The sequence below is a fragment of the Schistocerca americana genome, chromosome 2, assembly GCF_021461395.2.
Source record: "Schistocerca americana isolate TAMUIC-IGC-003095 chromosome 2, iqSchAmer2.1, whole genome shotgun sequence".
Classification (NCBI taxonomy): Eukaryota; Metazoa; Arthropoda; class Insecta; order Orthoptera; family Acrididae; genus Schistocerca; species Schistocerca americana.
Window position 1 is genome coordinate 395,255,530 of NC_060120.1, and position 15,818 is coordinate 395,271,347.

Below are 15,818 nucleotides of genomic sequence, written 5' to 3' on the forward strand. Positions count from 1 at the left end.
GAAGACTGGATGATAAATTCCAAATCAAAAGCATCTCGAGTGCATAAATAAATTACAAAAACAGCAAGCTCTTTGAGAGCAAATATGAATGTGAATCCTGGATTAAAGTATTAGCTTCAATTTCATGCTCCAGATCCATGTATACACTGTCCTTGAAAAGGCTACAAAAACTAGCAGTTAAATGACTGACAGTTAGTTGACAACAGTACAGGTACCATAGCAACAATCAGAGAATGACTATGGCCACATCATTTATTCTGTTAACAGCTGTCAAACTCTACTACCTCAGTTGCAAACTATGCCCACAACCGTAACATAGCAATTACAATTAGTTTGTGTTGTTTCTCTGTGTGTTACATTTATTTTATGCAACGGAATGTCCTAAACTTACGAAAGTGTGCAGGAAAGTGATAAGACTATTACCACCCTGCAGTACTGCACATTAATAGGAAGCATGTGAATATACCCAGAATGGAAAGTCCCAAACAAACATGTACCAAAAACATCACCCTCTCCCATGCTCGAAAGTGTCTTTTCTTATTTTAATCAAGGTGTAAATGGAGAAAGTGGCCTTTATTTGAATGGCATAGTTTATTCATAGAAAGCTGCAAACAGATTTGTTGTTATACATAAGGAGTTATTGACTGTAGGCTGTGCCATAAGTGTTCAGGAGCTAGTGGAAGTGATAAGACAGTATTACTTAGAGAACTCCACAGGGAGAATATACAAATATGCTTACTAGTGCCCGATTTGTAGATTTTACCAAATTTTTCTCTACAAAAGGCATACTTCATAAAGTAATAGCTTCAATACATATACCAGCATAGCCTAGGACCAACTGTTGTAAAAAGAAAAGGGGGTATCATTCTTGAATGCATGATTAAAAAAAAAGTTATCAGCATGCTGCCTTGTATGGCTGTTTGTGTCCCGTGTTTCTTTTTCCATTAATCCTATCCAGAATTTGACCAAAGTAATTTAAGAACACCACGGGAGATCTAAACCTGCATAACCAGGCTTGTATTTGAGCTCTACTTCGCTTGATTTGAGTTTAGTGTCAGTGCTTCCCTCGCATGGGATGCTTCCATTGGACAGTGGCATTTAGAGAATAGATACACATGATTGCATTACAGTTTCAAAGCAGGAGATGGAGAACAAAGGAGTTGTTGGATGAAGTCCATAAATCATCAGCTTAAAAGATCATGAAACATTATATGAAGAGAACGCACTATTATTTTACGTGTACATAACTGTATAACAGATCATCCTTCCTCACAGGCTACAACATCTTAACATTGGGTATGCAGTGGTTTAAGATCAGTATCTTTTATACAGAGGCAAGGGGAGCTTGTCTGTGTCTGAAAGTTTAGTTCCCTAATTGCATAATGTAAGAGATATTTACTACTGAAGGAGTGCACATCCCTTTCCAGCTGCCTCAGCACTAATAGGTTCTGCTCTACATATTCATTTTATAATTTAATTTTTGTTATAGCTTGTCCTCTTGGAGATTTTATGGGTGTAGGAAAATAAGAATGCAGATCAATTTTGACCATAGTTCAGAAAATGAACCTGATTCATAAATTTGTTTTATTAGGCAATATTAAAATTGGAACAATGAATGAGATTCTGAGTTGATTGAAATTAGCATGAAACATATTGGGCAATACCACTAAATCAGCTATTGATAAGACTATAGCACACTCTGGCCAAAAATATCAATTGTATGTTGTAGATACATAATACTTATCATTAATGGTTTCATATTGTAAAAATAAAGGTATGTAATCAGAAGAAAGTGCACTCTTCATATGTCTCCATAGCAGAAAAAGATTTACAGCTAGAAATCGTATGGCGTGAGTTTCAGGACATAACTGAAACTGGAAAAACTGTTAAGGTTACTTTGGCCAACAAAGAAAAGGCATGTAAAGAAGTCATCGTTAACTTTAATTCATGAAACATGAGAACAAATCATGACTGGTAAATTTCAAAAAGGGTCGCATAAAGAAAAACACTGAAGAAGGATTTCATGCATGGTAAGGTACAGTTTTAAAATGCTCTTTACAATACAGAGAAATTCTCCAGCTGATAAATCATGGACAGCAGTTAAAGCATTTATCTGCAATGAATTACTATCTGAAAAAAAACTGCACAAATATTCATCATTTCTTGATAACATTTCAAATTGGGAAACTGTCAATTTACAAAAATATCTGGGAGTAACCATTTGTGGGGGTATGAAATGGAACCATAACAAAGATTCAGTCATGGTAAGCAGGTGATAGAGTTTGGTTCATTGGTAGTATACCAGGAAAATGTAGTTAATCTACAAAGCAGACTAATAAGGCCCATCCTAGAATATTGCTCAACTATGTGGGACCCATAGTGAAGAAGTCTAACACGGATATTGAACATATAAGAAGGAGGACAGCATTAATAGTGACAAGTTTGTTTGACCTATAGGATAAACACCAAGTACTCTACAAATGGAAATGTCGTGCGACGAAGGCCTCCCGTCGGGTAGACCGTTCGCCTGGTGCAAGTCTTTCGATTTGACGCCACTTCGGCGACTTGCGCGTTGATGGGGATGAAATGATGATGATTAGGACAACACAACACCCAGTCCCTGAGCGGAGAAAATCTCCGACCCAGCCGGGAATCGAACCCGGGCCCTTTGGATTGACCGTCTGTCGCGCTGACCACTCAGCTACCGGGGGCGGACAAGTACTCTATGAAAGCCTATTTTTGAAGCTTTCAGAATCAGCATTAATTGAGGAATCTAAGGATATACAACAACTCTCACAAGGACAGCAAAGATAACATTAGACAATCACTGTGTACACAGGGGCATTTAAGCATCCACTCCCATGCACAAATAGATAGGGAAGAAACGCTAATAATGGGAGCTCCTCTGTGCCATGCACTTCACAGTTGTTTGCAAAGTATGGATGTAGATGTAGAAAAGAATTAACACATACTCTGAGGTGCGCATGAATCTCCGTATGCTCATATGTGGCCATGCTACAGATCAATTGAGAAGAACCTGTGTCAAGATTACATTTATTGTAATGCCTCATTAAGGCCAAGGCAACTTTAAAGTGACTGAACATTGAAACTATGTATTGGGTCAAAAGTGCTATGTTAAAAAAAAAAAGACTCCTTTTTAGTAGTCTGAAACTGAGTCATTTATTAAGTTCATCATTATGCAGGTTCCCATATTCTTTGATTCTTTCTCTAAGTCAATGACTGAGATGTTTGTGAGTTCCTGCACAAGGGGGATTATACACTGACATTACATGTTCCCACCTCTCATCATAAGAGGGTATGCAGTGTGCCCAGGAACATTATGAAAGATGGTCATTTTGGTAATCCAGGTGTGGATAGGCATAATGATGCATGGGTTGATCTGCAAATCTTTGAATATAGTTCACCCATTAGTCAACAGTATTGCAATACTGTATTCCTTTCCGACGTGCATCTTTTTTGGGATGCCTTTGACCCTGACTTCATTTTTATGGATGACAATGCGCAACTGCATCGAACAGTGTAGTTGGAGGAGCTCTTGGAAAAAGAGGATATTTGGTGAATGGACTGCCCTTCTCATCCCCCCAACTTAAATCCCATCAAGCAAGTGTGGGATGCATTGGGCAGATATGCTGCAGCATGTCCAAATGCCCCACTTAGCAATCTTTTGGCCAGCATGGAAGCATGTTAAGAAGCGTGCCATCCATAACGAATCACACACCCTATTAAGAACTATGCCTTGCCTTTTTTAATGCCCATGGGACCATAATGATTCACACTGACTTCAGTGTAATTATTTTCTTTGAATGAAAGTGTCATTTCTGTTAGCCTTACCTTCTGTACTATACTGTATCAGTTCTTTCTACGTATGACTCAAGTCTCATAGATCTATGCTGCATGGCAGTACACATCATGTTAAATTTACTTTCGTCCTCAAGTTTTGCACAGCACTGTGGTAAGCAGACACAAACTTCAGAGTTCCTGTCACTTCTGACCCTTACTGTTCATACCTAGGATGGGGCAGGTGTTCTCAAATGTTCGCCCAGTGGTTTTTTTCAAAAGTAAAGGTAATGGCATCATTTTTTAGCTGAAAATACAGTTAGCAGTATTAGCCTTCCATATAGCCACATCAGCTGGGTGTTGAAGCCTAGCAGAGAATACAGTCAGCAGTATTAGCATTCCATATGGCCTTATCAGCTGGGTGTTCAAGCTTTCACTGACTGACTGACTGAAAGGGGTTTCATTGTTTAGATTATTAAGGATACTCTCAAGCAGTAGACGGAAAAAAAAAAAAAAAAATTTCTGAGGGGCAAAAGGGTTTAAATTGTTTCACTCATGAGAATATATTATTTTTAAAAGATTATTATTATTATTATTATTATTATCATCATCATCATTGTCACTAATTCATAGGACTGTAATACTGGCATTAATGCATGACACAATGTGGTGGAGGTTACAGCTTGTGAAATGAATGTACCGATACCTTCCTTGCACCATCTATGAAGTACAACACGTTTTGAAAAGATCTTTGATGTGCAGCAACATGTACACTGCATATTTTTGTATTACGAAAGTATAATTGGGAATTCCACCAAATGCTGCATGTTACTTTCCAAAGCATGGGAATTGAGACTGCAGTGCTCTTTTATAAGCCAGTCACAGCTCATGTCATGTGATCTCGCCAGCCGAGAACAATTCATGATGTAGTCAGTCAATTAGCAACATCACGATTAAGTAGTGTGAACACACAAATAGGAAAAGTTAATGGTTTAAATTAAAATACATAGTGTTGCTACAAGAAAAGCAACGCTTTCATATATAATATTGGTCTCGAAGATTTGTGGGGACGTAGAACCACTGGTTCACCCCCCAATAATAACACTACCCTACTGCAGCGAAAACAACTGATCTTTGCCAGATCAGTTCTCTGTAGTACGTGCTCCATGCTACATACATTGTGTATACAATGTGAGAGTAAAAGTGTTCAATAGCAACTGACGGAAGTGCAAGTGATTATTTATCATTGTAATTACCACACCCGCTCTCCACTACTTATAGATTAATAAGCTGCAAGAGAAGCTAAGCTTTCACATATAATGTTGATTTTTTTGCTCATGTTACCCTTTAAGATACATCACACAAATGAGCCAGTAAAATGTTTAATAACAACACAAATGTTTGATCTTCTGGGCTCGAAATTCTTCTAAATGGCTCGTCCTCAAAGAATTTATTTTTAAATGAGAGTCAAACGCTCTTTGATTTAAGAAATTCATTGTACATTCTCGCACATAGCTCATCTTGTGTAAAAGGAAATTTACTTTGAAAGTATAACGCTTTTCAAACCACCATTTGCAATAATTTCCCGCGACCTGTTAAAAATAGGTTCGTTTCAGCAGTTAGCAGGGAGCGCCAGATAACAAGTGTCACCGCACTTGCGCAGCTACGATGATGTAGGAAACCCGTACGTTCGTACATTAAAAGATCTTACATTATGTCCTAAAAGACATCAGAGGATACTCCAAGAGCATCGGAATTTCATGAAGCATACTAAAATGCATAATTTGGCTTGCAGTGCACATTCGTGTGTCCAGATTCCCAATGAAGTAGGCCTCAGCATTTGGTTCTTTATTATGGCATAATGACATACGTGCTAGAAGGTGAAAACGAGCACTTGAAATTCAGTGAACAGTTGAAACTATCCAAAAGTTCGGAATTAAACACTTCGTTTTAAATAAATTGACTGTCTCAGCAGAAAAGATTAATAAAAGCCCAAATTCTTTAGTAAACCGACAAAAATAACTTCATTGTTCTGCAAGGCGATTAATGCTCGACTGACAGAAAGGTGGAAATAAAATAAGATCTGAAACTAATAACATTTCAGCCCTTCATAATTATTGAATGTATTTTAATTCACTTGATAGCTCCCGGCCGTAGAAATCTCTATTGTTTTAATTTGACATGAGCAGGAGCAACAGCAAAATCTCTAAACGTAAACAAGGGTCATGTGGAGACTACCCACCTCCCCACTACAATCAGACTGCTCTGCGCATCTGGCCCAGATCTACGATATTTATGAAACCGCCCCTCAAGCGTTTGAGACAGGACGCAAAAAATTAAAAAAAAACTGTCTTTTCAAAAAACGTTCATATTGTAGTGCACACCTTTCTGAACAGTTTGATACATAATAAAGCAAAAATGGTCAAGAAAATGTAAGACACGTTATTTGGTCTTACGTGTGCCAAAGTGCAGTGCCACGCATCTGCACACAGCATTCTTCTATCGCACATCACGCTCTTGGATTTCAAACGTGTACAATTATATTCACGACAGTGGAAATTGAAATGTCCTGTGGTGACTCCCCTGCTCCCAGTCGGCTGGTTTGACATCCTGCCCCTCTTTAAAAAAAACTCGCAATTAATACTAGATGAGATTTTTGTAACCGGGAGAACAAGAACTTTTCATAAAATTTACACTCTTTATTGTATTTTGTCTAAATTTGGAATTGTCACATTCTTCCATAATTTGTGTGATGCCCCCATTTCTTCTTCTTCCTCGTTCTAACAAACAATCTAGTCATCACTAATTCTGTAACTATTTCTGCCAGTGTCAAGACTCATTCTCCGGTTAATTTCACCAACCCCGCCACAATCATCAGTTTAGTTATCACGCGTTTATTCTCCGGTCAGGCATTTGTTATTACGTGTTCGTACAATGCATTTTCCGCGTTACTCCCACAAAGAACGTAAGCGGCTGCTAGCCGAGACTGTACAACTGGCCCTTACTAGGGTAGCGATCTGGCCAAAACTTTTCTGTCAAAATTTCTTTTTCTTGGAGACACCGAGAAGATAATATGTTATCTCTCTTATCTGTTATTCCTGTTTGCATTTATTTCCACTCTGGTAGTCTGAATCTATGGATTTTGCTACTAATTATAACAAAGCTGATCATGTGCAAATCCAGTCAACCACACAAAAACAGCGATTGGCATTCGTCCGTTTGGCAAAATTCCATTCAGCTTGTACAGTCCTGTCCCCTTTGGTCTGCAGGAAAGTTTATTTCTAGATGCAACCGGGGTTCCTTTGGCAGAGACATCATGTACACTATGCACCCATTCAAAAATCAAATTATGATTCATTCGCAAATCAACAAGGAATGTGTTCAAAAATGTTAAAAAAGTCAACAGGGATGCGTTTCAAAATCATATGAATAATCGCTAGACCAATGTGTGCTGGATGCTAGGCGCTTTGTGAAACAAGGTTTTTTCCCTCAAGAATACGAATTTGTAGCCCCCCCCCCCTCCCTCATTAAATTGCCACCCGTGGCTAACAGCCCGCCCCCCCCCCCCCCTCCTCCTCCTCCTCCTCCTACCTCTACATCCGGGCCTGTTGTGCATGCATGAATCTGGCAGCTTGGGCGCGCCAGTAAAATTTTTCTGTGTCGCATCTGGCTGCTTGCTGCTACTGCTTATACAGCTAACAGCCAAACTTCTGCGGGGGAGAAGGTACTACTCATACGCAACTCAACTGCGCATGTGTATGAGCCCGGTCGCAACTGCTTGAATGAATTTAATGTAAACAGTTGTGACGTTGCACTCATCGTCGGCAATTTGTTATGAACCATTGCATAGTGTTCCTAAAGCCTCTTGACACATTTTGCTGCTGGCAGACGCTTGTATGAGCACTGTGTTTTGTTGCTGTATGTAGCGCATTTCCTTTTCAACTGAAGTTTTATTTTCGTGTTTTTTTTTTTTTTTTTTTTTCTTTCCTCAAGAATACGAATTTGTAGCCCCCCCCCCCCCCTCCTGTGAAGTTGCCACCCGTGGCTGACAGCCCGGGTCCCCCACCCATGAACATCGTTCATGTTTTATTCTGCAGTAGAGGGACACAGTAATATCCTTTGATATCCTTTGTTGGAGTATCGATTCTTATCAGCCAAAATTACAAAAATTTAACTGAAAACTAAAACAATGAAAAATTCCCAGAATTCTAAAAAATTCCCAGTTTTCTCCCGTATGAAAAAATTCCCGGGTTTTTCCTGGATCTCCCGTGCCGTATACACCCTGTTGTCACAAAGTGCCTTGTAAAAGAAGATCTGAAGCCCAGCCTTCATTGCCTATGCCTTCAGTTGGTTAAGATGTTTTGTTGCTGTATTCAGGGAGTCTGAAAAGATCACTAGATCATCTGCAAAGCCTAGACAGTGAACTGTAAGATTCATGTACTAATAGCATAAAGTAAGGCAAGGTAAGGTAAGGTAAGGTTAAGCTCTGCATTCTGGCCCTAAACAGGAAAGTCTGGCCCAACCGACCATTGTAATACGTGTGGTCCTTCAGCGCTTGGATGATCTTCCTGACATCCTCCTTTGTAGGAGGAGTGAATCAGAGTGGATGTATGGACTGTTTTTATAAATGAATGTGGCCTTTGAGACCTCACAGTCGAGGAGACATTCAAAGTAAATAACTAGAAACTAGCAATCATCTTCATCGCTGACGGCTAGTTTCCCTTTGGAATCATTGAGCTGTAGGATGGCTCGGGGGGTGGAGGCAGGGGGATATTTGTTCAGATTGTGCTTGAAGATTTTATACAAGTTAGGAATGTTATTTTCTCATGTTTAGAAGTTGACCTAGATTGCTTCATTCTTATGGCAACTCAATTTCTGCCTAACATCTTGTCTTAGCTGTTGGGACAGTCTCCTTACCTGCTCTGACTATGGTCTCTTGTAGTTGTTCCCATTTCTCTGGATTTGAAGTTTCCAACTTGTTGGTAAATTCTTGGTTGCTCCTTACCTTGTATCCGTCAAACTTATAATTTTTTTCTGGGAGTAACCTTCTTGGCATTTCTTGGAATTAGTCGAACTTCAATATTTAGAAGGTAGTGATATAAATTGGCATTTATCAGAACTTTTACATTCTGGATCTCCTGTTCCACCTTCTGTGCAAAGGCGACATGGCCAATTTGGAAAACACCGAGGTTTGAATCTGGAGATGTCCGGCTCTCCTGCTTTTTGGTAAAGTGCTTGATAGCACTTGGCTGATTGCATAACTCCACTAGTCCCTCTCCACTGCAGTTGGTTCTCCTTTGAGCAGTGTAGTACACAATAATAATTAATATTTTCTTTGCTTACCAGCTGGGTATTGAAATTCCCCACGTGTGTTTGCTGGGTACCTTTGAGAGGATATCTTCTAGCTCCTCCCAGAATGTGTCTGTTCCTTCTGTGTCCTCCCTGATTGATTGGTGCATGTGTGTTCAGCAGTGCGTGAAGTCTATTTGGAAACAACAAATAGAAAGAATAGAGTCTTGGCTGTTAGGGAAGGTGAAGTCCGTGATCAAGCACAAAAACTTCCTGCAGGCAATTAATCCTGTGCCTACGAGTGGGATAGTTTTTACTACACTGTATTATTATTACTACTGGCAAGTGGTTAGGTACAAAGCATTGGCAGCCTATACGCTTCCAATTTCTGTCAGCTCAGAAGTAAGGAGACCGGCAAACAAGTGATTTACAAATATTAGGCCTAAGTGTAGTGCACACATTTTAATTTGTTCTGGTTTAATTGGGGTGCAACATGTGGGTGAAGCATGTGCCAGCAGGGAGGGGAGTGGCGCAAGGAAAACATTCTGTAATAAGTATCTACCTTCAACGTGAAGAGTTAACTTATTTCCTCAGGAGGAGTTGTAGTTAGCACTCACACTGCACTGAGAAAGGCTTCCTTATTTTACAAAAAAAGGTTGTTGGAAATAAGCAGTACAACTGACTCATCAGTTCATGGTTTAATAAAAGAACTACAAAAAATAAATATAAATTATCTTTCATCATTTTAAAAATGAAAGTGTTCAAGCAAAATTCTTTTCTCATTCTAAAGTTTAGTTAAATGCTGATGGTAGTTGTGGCAGTGGGGAGGGGATTACTAGCTGAATCTGACTGCACACAGGGGTAATGGTCTTGAAAAAGTTGGGAACCACTGTTCTAATGAGAACCAAGGGGAATAACAGTCCTCTCAACCAGATCCCTACAGGTAAAGTTAAGTCTAATACAAGTAAGATGTAACAAATAAGATGAGGCAGACACCCAACGCATTGCATACTAGTGGTGTGTGTGTGTGTGTGTGTGTGTGTGTGTGTGTGTGTTTTACCAAATCCTTTTCATTTCTCTTGTATTTTGCTACACATGAGCTGATGATACAAATAATTAAGCCAAAATAACTACTCTTTATATACAATATTATGAAAACATAAACTGCTACTCACCACACACACACAAAGTAAGAAAACCACACACATACATGACCGCTATCTCTAGCCAGAAGGCAATGTTCGGCCAGAACGCAACTCCGTTCTAACGGCAGGAGCAATCCGGAATGGGAAGGGGAGGGGGCAGAAATAGAAGGGTGGGGGGGTGGGGGGAGGGAGGGTGGGGGGGGGTGGGGGGAGAAGTGAGCAATGCCTGGCAGAGCGTGCAGGGACTAGATGCTAGCAAGACAAGGCTCCCAGGTACGGCATTGGGAGGGTATGAAGGAGGGATGGGGAGCAGAAAAGGAGAAAAGACTAGTGGTTGTGTTGGCAGACAGTGGTGCACAATGAGGGTGAGGGGATGTGAACTGGGATGAGCTGGTAGGACTAAGGTGGCGGATACTATTGGGTGGAGGGTGTGGGGACAGTAGGTTGATGCCGGAATGATTTTGGGTGCAGAGAACTGTAACCTACTGTGCCCACACCCACCCTCCAAAAAGTTCTGATCCCTCTGACCTATCACCTACTCTCAGTTTGCGACCCCTCATCATCATTGAGCCCCACTCTGTGCCAACGCACCCACCAGTCTTTTCCACTTCTCTGCTCCTCTACACTCTGACAGGCAGTGCTCATTTCTCTCGTCCCCCCCCCCCCCCCCCCACACACACCCCTTCATTCTATGTAACAGTTGCATTCTGGTCCGAGCTGTCAGAGATAGTGGTCATGTATGTGCTTGCTTTTGTGCGTGTGTGTGTGTGTGTGTGTGTGTGTGTGTGTGTACTCTTTTCTGATGACGGCTTTGGCTGGAAGCTAAATGTTATGCCTGTCTGTGGCCCAATGTGTCACCTTTCCCAATATTGCTGAGATTCCAATGTTAGATGGACCAAACCCACCTATAACAAGTACAGGGTCATTACAAATGATTGAAGCAATTTCACAGCTCTACAATAACTTTATTATTTGAGATATTTTCACAATGCTTTGCACACACATACAAAAACTCAAAAAAGTTTTTTTAGGCATTCACAAATGTTCGATATGTGCCCCTTTAGTGATTCGGCAGACATCAAGCCGATAATCAACTTCCTCCCATACTTGGTGCAGCATGTCCCCATCAATGAGTTCAAAAGCATCGTTGATGCGAGCTCGCAGTTCTGGCACGTTTCTTGGTAGAGGAGGTTTAAACACTGAATCTTTCACATAACCCCACAGAAAGAAATCACATGGGGTTAAGTCGGGAGTGTGTGGAGGCCGTGACATGAATTGCTGATCATGATCTCCACCACGACCGATCCATCGGTTTTCCAATCTCCTGTTTAAGAAATGCCGAACATCATGATGGAAGTGCGGTGGAGCACCATCCTGTTGAAAGATGAAGTCGGCGCTGTCGGTCTCCAGTTGTGGCATGAGCCAATTTTCCAGCATGTCCAGATACACGTGTCCTGTAACGTTTTTTTTGCAGAAGAAAAAGGGGCCGTAAACTTTAAACCGTGAGACTGCACAACACACGTTAACTTTTGGTGAATTGCGAATTTGCTGTACGAATGAGTGAGGATTCTCTACCGCCCAGATTCGCACATTGTGTCTGTTCACTTCACCGTTAAGAAAAAATGTTGCTTCATCACTGAAAACAAGTTTCGCACTGAACGCATCCTCTTCCATGAGCTGTTGCAACCGCGCCGAAAATTCAAAGCGTTTGACTTTGTCATCAGGTGTCAGGGCTTGTAGCAATTGTAAACGGTAAGGCTTCTGCTTTAGCCTTTTCCGTAAGATTTTCCAAACCGTCGGTTGTGGTACGTTTAGCTCCCTGCTTGCTTTATTCGTCGAATTCCACGGGCTACGCATGAAACATGCCCGCACGCGTTCAACCGTTTCTTCGCTCACTGCAGGCCGACCCGTTGATTTCCCCTTACAGAGGCATCCAGAAGCTTTAAACTGCACATACCATCGCCGAATGGAGATAGCAGTTGGTGGATCTTTGTTGAACTTCGTCCTGAAGTGTCATTGCACTGTTATGACTGACTGATGTGAGTGCATTTCAAGCACGACATACGCTTTCTCGGCTCCTGTCGCCATTTTGTCTCACTACGCTCTCGAGCGCTCTGGCGGCAGAAACCTGAAGTGCGGCTTCAGCCGAACAAAATTTTATGAGTTTTTCTACGTATCTGTAGTCTGTCGTGACCATATGTCAATGAATGGAGCTACAGTGAATTTATGAAATCGCTTCAGTCATTTGTAATAGCCCTGTACAGTAAATTTGTTGGGATTATTAAAAGTGCAGTTAGTGATGCATTCCTACAGGATACCACATAGCACAAAGATTATATCTCTGGTTGGAGTGCAGAGGATGAGAAACATCTAAGAGAATATGAGTAACATCCAAACTCTGACAAAGCAATAGGTCTCCTCCAATTCTTGGATCAGGGTCAAAGAAAGACCTGTCAGAGAACAACAGAATCCTTAGACTACACCCACTCTAGCAAAAAAGCCTGGTCTATTATTAGGAAACTATTTTCATCAAATCCTGCAATCGAAAGATCAGAAACTGCCATCAGTTTGAATGATTTTGCTGTACATCTAGTATCAGTTTCCAAGCATACAAAAGACAAGTAATTCAAAAGGGTTATCAAATTTTAATTGAAGACCAAGAGAAGATCTGCTATACATACTTCTAAATTCTCCAATGCATTCTAAGATAATTAAACCAAAGCTGCAATGAAAAGTCTGAAACTTAGAAAAGCAGATGGATTTGATAGAATACACCCTGGATTTGTAATTCACAATAAACCAGCTACAGTAGAATGGCTTACAGACTCCTCCTCAAACACCCTACAAACAGGAAACCTTACGCTTCTGATAACAAAAACAAAAGTATCAGCCACACTGAAACCAAATAAAGACACACAAAAATTGAGAACTACTGTCCAAAAGCACTTCTAAGTGTTACAAACAAACTCCTTGAGCATCTGATCTATTACGGTGATGCATAAGTTTGTAGCATTTTTATATTGCGTGTTGATACAGTTGCTCTTGGTTTATTTATCGAATGTCATTTTTTATTCACAATTCACTGTTGTTATTTCAGTTTACATAGTATCATTAGGAGATAGTGAATGGAGCTATGGACACTAGAAAACGGGGTGAAAAGTTGAGAAATTGAAACATTTCCAACATATTCTTCTTCTTGAGTTCAATTTAGGGGAGACAGCAGCAGCAGAGGCAAATAGACACTTTGTGCCACGTATGGGGATAATGCCACTAGGCAAAGTATGGCAAGAAAATGACTTTTTCATTTTAAGGAGGATTGTTTTGACAGTAGTGATTCTCTATGTTAAGAAGACCTTTGGTGTTTGATGCAGATCCTTAAATGCATTAATCCAGAATGATTCATGTCAGTATACTCGAGAACTGGCAAATGTAATGAACTGTGGTCATTCCACCATTGTGAGACATTTGTGAGCAATGGGGAAAGTTCAAAAATTGGGTGTATGGGTACCACAAGCTCTAAGCCAAACTCACAAAAATCAGCGGGAGGTCATATGTGCATCTCTGCTAGCTCCTCATCACCTGTATCGTTCCTGGTGACAAAGAATGTTGTGTTTATGCTAACATAAGGAAAATAAAGGAATAGTTGAGCCCAAACAAAGCAGCAACTCCCCATACAAAGATCTGCACGCATCCACAGAAGATAATGTAATGCATCTTGTGGAACTGCGATGGTGTTGTGCTTCCCCGTGGTGTAACCATCATTGCTGACATTTACTGACAACAACTGAGATGTCTTGCAGATGCAATCCCAGAACAATGTTCAGGAAGATTGCATGAAGTGATGCTACTCCACGATAACACCCATCACAATTTTGCCAGACTGACAAAAAACACCATACAGAGGTTGTGATGAGAAGTCATCTCACACCCCATCTTATTCACCTGACCTCAACGAGTTCTTCACCACAAAACCACACAGTTTCTACATTCAGAGAATCAAAAACTCACCCCAGTGTTGGCAGACTGTTGTAAATAGTGAAGGAGAATATACCACTGATGACTCAAGCCTCTGTTATGTGTATGTGTTGTGTTCATTAAACTTACGAAAAAAAGTCAATGATCTTATGCACCACCTTAAAACAATAGAATTTTTGAAGTAATCTACTTAACAATATGCTAATATAATGATGTGACTTACCGAACAAAAGTGCTGGCAGGTCGATAGACACACAAACAAACACAAACATACACACGAAATTCAAGCTTTCGCAACAAACTGTTGCCTCATCATGAAAGAGGGAAGGAGAGGGAAAGATGAAAGGATGTGGGTTATAAGGGAGAGGGTAAGGAGTCATTCCAATCCCGGGAGCGGAAAGACTTACCTTAGGGATATCCATCCGCACATACACACGAAATGTCTGCTTGTGTCTGTGTATGTGCGGATGGATGTGTGTGTGTGTGCGCAAGTGTATACCTGTCCTTTTTTCCCCTTAAGGTAAGTCTTTCCGCTTCCAAGATTGGAATGACTCCTTACCCTCTCCCTTAAAACCCACATCCTTTCGTCTTTCCCTCTCCTTCCCTCTTTCCTGATGAAGCAACCGTTTGTTGCGAAAGCTTGAATTTTGTGTGTATGTTTGTGTTCATTTGTGTGTCTATCGACCTGCCAGCGCTTTTGTTTGGTAAGTCTCATCATCTTTGTTTTTACATGTATGTAGTTTAATATGAGCACTTACTTTAGTACAACACATTACTAGAAAATTTGTTTTGAATGTTAAATTAGGTATAAAAAGAGTCATACACTTTTTATGATTTTTCAAATATGACGGTCATCACATAACCGTTCAATTTTTTATATTAGTTTCTAAACTTTTTTATTCTCTTAAAATGCTGCACAGCAAATAACCTTGTTGGGTCCTTTTTCAGTGCCAACCATTCGTGGAAAAGCCAGTGGGAGCAGCCATCAGGTGTCAACAAACATCTAGTTCAGAAGCTTTCATATGGATACAAGGATTCGATCTTCCTAGACACCAATGGAGGATAACAACTGGATTTGAACGAAATAAGGCAGATGTAGTTATCTACTGCACAAGTGGAGATGAGATAGTTCTGCAAGATGGGACTGTGGTGTCCCCTTACAGTCAATCCACCATACTGTTGCTGACTGTCCTCTTCGAGCATACGAAGCAACAATAATGGATGTTCACCACGCATTGGATGAAGCGATCAAATTGATCATGGAACTGTATCTGGAGATGTATATCTGTATTTGTTTTCATAATACAATAAATAAAAATACTGTTTCATCTCTATATAGAAGTCAATCTAGGAATTATTACAGGACACACTGAAAGGAATGAGCAGCTTACTGAGCACAGAAAACTGATTGAGAGTATACCAAAGAAAGATAAAAGTACTGAGGAGTGGCGGAAATGAGATTAGAGAGAAACTTACTACCAACATTGAGGACCATGAAGTAGACGAATTCTGCTACCTCGGAAGGAAAGTAACCTATGAAAGACAAAGCAAGGAGGACGTAAAACGCAGACTAGCATGAGTTCAGAAGGCATTTCTGATCAAAATGTGCCT

At 40.4% G+C, this 15,818-nt stretch overlaps 1 protein-coding gene across 2 annotated transcripts in view; it reads right to left on the reverse strand.

Annotated features, from left to right (window-relative positions):
- Positions 1–15,818, reverse strand: part of LOC124593712 — a 163,640-nt gene that overhangs the window by 22,423 nt on the left and 125,399 nt on the right. The gene's annotated exons all lie outside the window — the stretch shown is intronic.